This window comes from Canis lupus, chromosome 31, assembly GCF_003254725.2.
Source record: "Canis lupus dingo isolate Sandy chromosome 31, ASM325472v2, whole genome shotgun sequence".
Taxonomy (NCBI): domain Eukaryota; kingdom Metazoa; phylum Chordata; class Mammalia; order Carnivora; family Canidae; genus Canis; species Canis lupus.
In genome coordinates, this window is record NC_064273.1 from 16332729 (window position 1) to 16342171 (window position 9443).

The 9443-nt window shown below is 32.3% G+C and overlaps 1 non-coding gene across 1 annotated transcript; it reads left to right on the forward strand.

The window, feature by feature from the left end:
- The first annotated feature begins 3540 nt into the window (after positions 1–3540).
- Positions 3541–3613, forward strand: TRNAE-CUC (transfer RNA glutamic acid (anticodon CUC)). Its single transcript has one exon. It is a non-coding gene; the product is annotated as a tRNA-Glu (tRNA).
- Positions 3614–9443: the final 5830 nt, after the last annotated feature.

A 9443-nucleotide genomic window follows, 5' to 3' on the forward strand; every position in this document is an offset into this window, starting at 1 on the left:
CAGCAGGGAGCTTCCACTTCCTCTCCCTGTGTCCTCCCCTTTGCTTGTTCCCTCTCTCTCTCTCTCTCTCTCTCAAATAAATAAATAAAATCCTAAAAAAAAGTTAAAAAATTAATTTAAAAATAAACAACTAGAATTTATTGGATGCTTACCAAGTATCAGGCACATTTCTATGTAATTAGTGTCAATTAAATAATTCAATCTTCATAATTACTCTATTATGTTGATACTAAAAGTACCCACATTTATATACAAGAAATTGGCTCAGGTACAAAATATTAAGTGGTTTGTTCAAAGTCACAAATTCACTATTATAACCTTGTACTTAATAATTACTAGGTAAGTGATCATATGTTATTATTGGTACAAAACTATTTAGCTTTAACATACATGCAAATTTGGTAAAAGCTCTGTAATTTATCACCACTATCATATTTATTAAAATACATATTGCTTTCAGAAAGTAAAATCTACATTATTCTTACCTAAATATTCTAGAGTGATGCAGACAGTAATTATGTTTTTTTTCAAATTGTGTTACCTTACTGTGAGTATATATCAAGTATTTTTTTTGTTTTTGTTTTTAATTTTAATTATTTATTCATGAGAGACACACAGAGAGAGGCAGAGACACAGGTAGAGGGAGAAGCAGGCTCCATGCAGGGAGCCCGATGTGGGACTCAATCGCGGGACCCCAGGATCATGCCTTGAGCCAAAGGCAGACATTCAACTGCTGAGCCACCCAGGTGTCCCTATATCAAGTGTTAAAAGAATTATTCAGTCATTCTTTTAATGTAGATATTCTGAAAGTTGAATAACTATTTACTAATTTGAAATAGAGTTTAGTCTTGATTAGAATATGCTATTAAATTAATTTTAGTGTAATATTACTTATAAATTAGCTCTAGTATTCTGTATTTTCTTAAAAGCTGGCACAATTTCTCATAGCTGCTTTCTCTTCTCATAGCTCTTATTAATAGGGAGAAAGAAAAGTGAGAAATTATATTATTGATAATATGGAGAACTTTTACGATAAATAAGAACAAATAAAATTTTATTTTGCTATATGTATAAAGTTATGATATATTTAACAACTACATTATTTAAAATATAAGCATATTTGTACACTGGATGTGTACATGGACATCACACAGATAAATGCCACTATTTGGCATGCTGCACTGCCTTCTAAGACCAAGTTTATTTTAAAGAGGGATAAAAAACTTTCTAATAAAGAGACAGCTGGCTTTTTGCTAGAGATTTCTATTTGTTCATTATACCCTTTTATTCATCTTCCTGGACACATACTTAGCTAAGCCACACTTATCAGACTTTTTTTGTATTCAGTGTAGCTATGTGGTTGAGTTCTGGTTAACGGGATGAATATGCTAATGACATTTCCAGGTCAGTCACAAAATAATTTCCCATATGTAATTCTACTTTCTGTTTCTCCTTTATGCAGCTCACTGGTTGAGACCTCAAGGTCATAAGGAAGTATAGAGCCCTGGATGGATGGAATCTTGACTCTGGGATCTTGGATTTTATATAAATAGAAATAACCAATATCCACAGAAGCCAATGACATTTTCTCATTGATTATAACCACATAGAGTGTGCCCTCACTAAAAGAAGGCCTCACATTAGTCAAGTATTATAGGAAATACATTTTTATATATTCACGGGCACAACAATTTTATCTTTCAAGAACCGTTTTTGAGAAAGCTAGAAGAAAATACTCTTCGGCACAAACAGAAAGAAATTTATGAGATTCTATTGGTAAAGAATTTAACCAGTCTAAAATAAAGACATAGAGGAGAGTAGTCATTAAGAAGAAATATAGAACTACTAAATTATTTAGTGTGTTCTTTCTCTAGGGAGAGAAGTGTTCCAATTTACAACTTAACAGAAAATTTCAGATTAATGAGTGTTTACTTGCAATTAAAAAAAAAGCTAAAAGAACAAGTAAATTTGAATTCTGAGTAAAAGAGAACATTGTATAAATTAGGAAATGTAATGATAAATTAGTTGTAAACTGTATTCTAATAAAAACACTGAATATTGTTTCAAATAAAGTTTCTAGTGTAAGGATCTTGAGAAGAGAGTAAAACAGGGAAATATGTGTGATGGTTTGGAAGGTGATATTGTAAATTTTCTTTTTCTATAAGGTTTAGGCACTGGATAGCATTAAAAATGTAAGAATCGGGGATGCCTGGGTGGCTCAGTGGTTGAGCACCTGCCTTCGGCCCAGGGCATGATCCTAGAGTCCCAGGATCGAGTCCCACATTGGGCTCCCTGCATGGAGCCTGCTTCTCTCTCTGCCTGTTTCTGCCTCTGTCTCTCTGTGTCTCTCATGAATAAATAAATAAAAATCTTTTTAAAAAGTTAAGAATCAAAAGATAACATACATATATTAAGTAGATAAAAGTAAATCAGTAGCATGAGAAAAACTTAAAAGTTAGTTTGTTGATAAGCATGAACATGGAAGAAACTATTTCTATAGTAAGCCTTATAGTATCTTTTCATTATTAAACACTATGCACTTAATCATTTACTTTTCTAATTTAAATAAAAAAGACAAGATTTAATATGTGTCAATTCTTCATATATGTAGGAGGTGAAGGAAGCTATTAATTTACCTATGTACAAAATAAAAAATGCAGAAAACTTACATGACTATTTTCCAGGTCATATTAATCTTTGTTGATAGACATTCAAATGAGAAAAATGGAAAAAGAAAATTTCCAGGCCTTGAGTGTCTTATTCAGTTGATTCTATGATTCTTTTTAAAGAAAGTATTGATGGTTTTTTTTCAAGATAGCATATAATTATGGATTGTTAGTGTAATATATTTAGGCATACACATATGCATATACAAATATATGTCTATTCTATTGATTTTGACTACATAGTAATAGAAATTAGCTGCTAAAATGCTTATTGAAAATTTGTTTTTCTGTTGCTTTGCAACCAATTATCTTCATAGCATTAAGTGGGAATTAGTTTGATTAGTTTGATGAAATGTTCTGATTGAGACACCTTAGGTATAAATCAAAATTGACTTAATTTAATTTCCATCTGTGATTTGATTAGAATCATACTGCAGCTAAACTTATGTAGATGGGCTAGAATTGACAATCGTTTTTTTAAAGTATTACTTGAGTTTCATTTTTGGAAAACCTAATCACTAAAACATATTAAGTGATATTTAAAAGAGCATAATTTCCATATACCTACTGATTTAACTCCTTGATTTATTTGGAGAAAATTTTCTAATGCTGCCATTTTTTTAAGTTTTATTTTTTAGCATTATATCTGTTTATACAGTGTGCTGAGTTTATAATATTTTATTTCATTATTTTTAAAACCTGTAGCTTCCAAAGCAAAATACCAAAATATTCTTAGTCCTCAGAACTTAAGATAGATATATGTTCACTAAAATATTACTCATATAAGCATCAGATTCTTGAGGGAAATGTTTCCCACACTGTAGGCGAACATGTTTATGGATACTCTGACATATTAATTAGAAGTTTCTGGAGCACCTGGCTGGCTCAGTCGGTAGAGCATGTGACTCTCCATCTCAGGGTTGTGAGTTCAAGCCCCACGTTGGGTATACAGATTACTTAAAATATTTTTTTAAAGGAAGAATAATATGCTCTGACAAAAATCTGTCTATATTGGTTTCCTGCATCTGCTTTTTTTTTAAGATTTTATTTATTTATTCATGAGAGACACACACAGAAAGAGAGAGAGAGGAGAGAGAGAGGCAGAAAGACACAGGCAGAGGGACAAGCAGGCTCCATGCAGGGAGCCTAACGTGGGACTGGATCCCAGGTCTCCAGGATCAGGTCCTGGGCTGTAGGTGGCACTAAACCGCTGAGTCACCTGGGCTGCCCCCTGCATCTGCTTTTGACAAATAACAACACAAATATACTTTCTTACAATTCTGGATTTCAGAGTCTGAAATCAGTACCACTGTGTGGAAATTAGCATGTCAACAGGCCTTATGGGAGAATCATTCCTTGCCTCTTCCAGCTCCTGGTATCTCCTGGGATTCCTCATCTTGTAGGTACATCATTAAATATCCAGGTCAGTCTCTTCACATCTCTCTTGCTCCATCTTGACATTGATTTTTCTGTGTGTAAATCCTCCCCAAGCTTCTCTCTCCTAAAAAATATGCATGATAATCCTAGTAGGATAATTCAGGACAACCTCTCCATCTCAAAATCCTTAATCATACCTACAAAGACCTCTTTTTGTGTCACGTGAAGTAACAATTATAGGATTAGAATGTGCATATATTTTATGAGTTGTGGTTTTCAGCCTACCCTACTAGCCCTTAGGGCTTCAGGGCTACCAGTTCTCTCTGATCTCTCTAGAACTAGTAGAGAGTCCCTCAAAGATACAAAATTGCATGTTTTGTCTCCTTGTGGACGAGAAGCTCTTATGCCTTGATAACATCTTGAACCTTGCTAGTCAACATGTAATCTCTAGATTAGACAGTATCATCAACATTATGGGAGATATTGTTAGATATGCAGAATTGGGTGGATCCATCCTAGAAGTACTGCATCAGAATCTCCATATTAATAGAGCGGCTTCTATGTATGGTTTATAGGCACATAGGAGTTTGAGAAAAACTATATATATATATGATATATATATATATGATATATATATATAGTATGTCTTTCCAGACATTGTCCAAGAAAAAAATCAGACTTTTTAAAAAGTTAGAGGTGGCTTACAAAAGACAGATATGAATGACTGAAAATTACATTTTCTTGTCATAACAATTTTCAGTAACATGAAATCATAACTAGGCAAATAATTGGTAGTGGGTTTTTTTAAGGTTTTATTTATTTATTCATAAGAGACACAGGGAGAGAGAGACAGAGACATATGCAGAGGGAGAAGCACGCTCCCTGTGGGGAGCCTCATGCCAGACTTGATCCCAGGATCCTGGGATCAGGACCTGAGCCACAGGAAGACACTCAACCCCTGAACCACCAGGTACCCCCAGAATTATCATTTTAAATTGCAAATAGTCTTTGCCATTTCAGAGTAAATAGCTTTCTTAGACATGCAATTTCACTAATGAAAATGGATTTTATTTGTACTTCAGATAATTTGTTGTCTTTTATATTTTTTCTATTATGAAATTTTGATTATGAGTAGTTTTATTTCAGGATGTGGTACATTACTTTCCAAAGCGTATTAAAATATATTTTGTTTTGACCAAAGCAGAGTTAAGCTGCAAAATGTTTAAGAGAGCAAAGGTCTAAAAAAATAAAATTAAATAAATAGAGAGCAAAGGTGTTTGCCCAGTAGTACTAGGTGTTTACACAAGCAATTGTAAAAATATAGGTCCACTATAGATGTAGGAAATTACATTATATATATATTACATTATATATATAATATATAATATAAATAAATAAATAATATATATATATATATATATATATATATATATATATATATATTCTTAGTTTACAACTTAGTATACACAAGGATTTTTGTAGAGGGCCTGAAAATATTCCCAAACTTCTGAAGTTGACACCATAAGAGATCAACATTAAATTACTCATAAAATATCTATTGATCCCATGTGCAAAGCAAGCATGATTGGCATGTCAGCATGTTGAACAGAAAAGTATAATCTTTAACTTTGGAAAGATTTCTGATTTGGGGGAGGAAAATTACATTAATATTTACTATGATTTTATTGTTTTCCAAGTAATTTATCATGATCTCACCATGTGTTACCATTTCTAAGTTCAAGGGAAAACATGATGTCATTGTATTTTGTTTTTCACTAGTAATGTAGAATGTAATGCAGAAATGAAAAATAGCTTTCAGATCCTTAATTCAGTGTATTTAATTAACTTGCTAAAGAACAGTATAAAAACTAAGTTTTAAAAGGCAGAAGAACTGTTACTGTGTATGGGCTTAGAATTTCTAACACCACTTAAATTTTTAGCAGTCATGTGACCACAAATCTTCATATTGATCTCAAATAGAGAAAGCATTCCTAAGCTTATAATTTATATATATATGCATATTTGACTAGATGTTGAATAAGTTTGGCATAGAAGAAAGAGTAGCTTGTTAGGATATAGAAGAATTTCTACCTCTTAACTTTCTGTCATCTGGGCCTCTCACTTGCTTCATATGTAACCTTAGCACATTAATAACTTACTGGCCTGAAAATGATGGGCTGATCAAAATAATTTCCATCAGATCATATATTTTTTAAAGATTTTATTTATTTATTCATGAGAGACACAGAGAGAGAGAGAGAGAGAGGCAGAGACACAGGCAGAGGGAGAAGCAGGCTCCATGCAGGGAGCCCAATGTGGGAGTCAATCCCGGGATTCCAGGATCATGCCCTGGGCCAAAGGCTGAGCCACCCAGGGATCCCCCCAGCAGATCATATTTTTAATTCTATATATATTCTTCAACCAGAAGCATATCTAAAATGTTGAAAATGATGAAAGTTTATAAAAGAGAAACTAGTCTTGGCTGTAGAACATTTGAAACTCTTCACAGTGAAAATATATTTTATGAATGCTAAATATTCCAGATTTTGTTCACTATTGCTGTTAATACATTGGATAACACAAACTTTACAGGTTTGTCTAAAATATATTTTATTTTGACCTTTCTCCTTAAGAGTAAATATGGAATATACCATATAATGTCACTTATATGTGGAATTTAAGAAACAGAACAGATGAATATAGACAGAGAGTCAAACCATAAAACAGACTCTTAACTATAGAAAACAAGCTAAGGGTCGCTGAAGGGGAGATGGACAGGGGGAATGGGCTAAATGGGTGGTAAGGATTGAGGAGGATACTTACGATGAACACTGTGTGTTGTATGTAAGTGATGAATCAGTAGGTTCTACTGCAACTAATTTTACACTATGTTAACTACCTAGAATTTTAATAAAAAATTAAACCAAAGGGAAAAAAAAGGATGTGGCATACATATATAAAGAAATATTATCCCGCCAGGAGAAAGAAGGAGATCCTGCCATTTGCAACAACTTGGATGGAACTTGAGGGCACGCTGCTAAGTGAAACAAGTCAGAAGACAGATACTGTGTGATCTCATTTACTTGTATAATCCACTAAACTGAACTTGATACAGAGAGGAGAATGGTGGTTACCAGACGCTAATGGTAAGAGCAGTGGGAGATGTTGGGCAAAGGATACCAACTTTCAGTTACAAAATGAGTAAGTTCTGAGGAGCTAATGCACAGCATGGTGACTATATTTAATGTGATTGTGTTATAGAATTGAAGGTTGCTAAGAGGGTAAATCTTAAATGTTCTCACCGTGACAAAAAAAATGAAATGGTAATAATGTGATGTGATGGGGGCTGTTAGCTATGGTGCTAATAATTCTTTGTATATGTATTCACATTTTGTACTCCTAAAACTTATTCAGCGTTATATGTCAACTATCTTAGTATATCTGGGGAAAAAATAAAAAGAGTAGAAAAAAAGAGTAAATATGGAATAGGGGAGCATTTTGAACATTAATATGGCCAAATGAGGATAATACCTAAAATCTGCTCTATTTTATTGCCCTTGAATATATTTCCACGTGGAAGTTTTTAATATATATGATTATGGTTCAATGAAAGTTTTGCCTTTCAAGATCACACAGTACAGTCTATTACTTAGTAATAATTTGTATATTTGTTTAGGAATAATTCTTAATCTTAAAGTAAAACATCTAAGAGACTTTAATTTTCAGTATAGCAGATATTACCTGGTTAATATGAAGTTACCAGAAGACAAAGAAAGGTGCATTTTTAAAAATTCTTATCTTGTTATAAGACAGAAACCAAATATCCATAAGCATAATATTATAAGTACTCTCAAAAGAGGAAATAATGTTTTACATATTCTAGACCATGAAAAAGAAAGATTTTAAACAATATTAAAAGACATATGTTGAAATATTTTAATTGCAAAAAATGATTATTTCTGAAGGAAGTTGCTATGCATCTCCTTAATACTAACAGTTATTGTTAGCCATTGTTTTTTCTCAAAGATCTATTTAGAAGAATAAAACTGTATTATTCCTGAATGCAAATAAGGCACCAACTTCAGTTTCTATCCAAATAATGCTCCTAGTTATATCTTTTAAGGGATTTCTATGTTCAAAGTAGACTACAGATCCATTTGTATTTTCTTCTTTATAGAGCAATCGTATGACCCATTCCCTAAGCATTATAACTAGAACAAGGCAGCTTTGCTTCCCCCCCCACAAAAAGAAGAACATTTTGTATTCAGTGACAGTGTTATCAGTGCTTCTTTTGTTTCTATTTCTGATTTTCTCATTCATTTTGTGGTGACTTTTTGTTGTTTATTTCAATGCTATTATGATTCAGTTTGTAGAAAGATCAGCTACTCATTCAACAATAAATCATTTTATTAAAACAGCATATCATAGACAGGACTCTTATACAATTATATCTAATTTATACATCTACCTAAAGGTAGAATTATTTCTTTTGTAATAAACAAAATTACTTAAGACAAACATTTCCCTAAAATATCTACAAAGTATAATAGAAAACTTTAATTTCATAAAATATTTTAATATCTAAATAATTGTTTTAGCAAATGAAATCAATTTGTTCTTTGATATAAATTCAATATATTTAATCAACAGTTCTTCTATGACCCGTGAATGTTTTTCATAGGCCATATTAAAAAAAAAGGTATGTTGTTTGATTCTGCTATAAATGTTTATATAGTTCCATTAAGTGATAGATATAAGAAATAAACCAAATGATTATATCCAGTGACAACTTAAAGATTAGTCTCACTCTTACATGAAGTTCCTACTGAGTTACTGAAAAAGTTTCCTACTAATCAAAAAAGTAATCTAATTCAAATATTTGAAACACATTAATCATGGTGTAGCAAAGGGAATATTTTGGGTAGGATAGTCGATTTGCTCATAAACTTACATCCCAAGTATCTAACTGAAATACCACTGAAAATGAGTATCACTAAAAATATGCATAAAATAAAAATTAATAATAGTCCCAAATGTAAAAGGTAACAGTCTAGCATGTGCCTAATTTTGATCCTGTGTAGATTTTGAACAGCAGCAATGAAAACAATAGGACCAGCAGTGAAAGGGAGGTTTTGGACAACCATAACTCCCAGTTTTGTATGTGAGACAGTAAAATGTCACTCATGTGGGTGACTCATGATTGTCAAGGGTAACAAGTTCTCTAGAATGTCCCATTTGGGTTCTGTAGCCAACAACATTTAAACTTTATTTAGCTTCTGCATATCAGCCACATTCACTTCTTAAAGTCAGGCTTTAAACAAGTAAACCACAATAGGTCATTAATCCATTAAACATACTGTTATTTCAGTGTGAATTCCTGGGGATCCAGATATGAAAGAG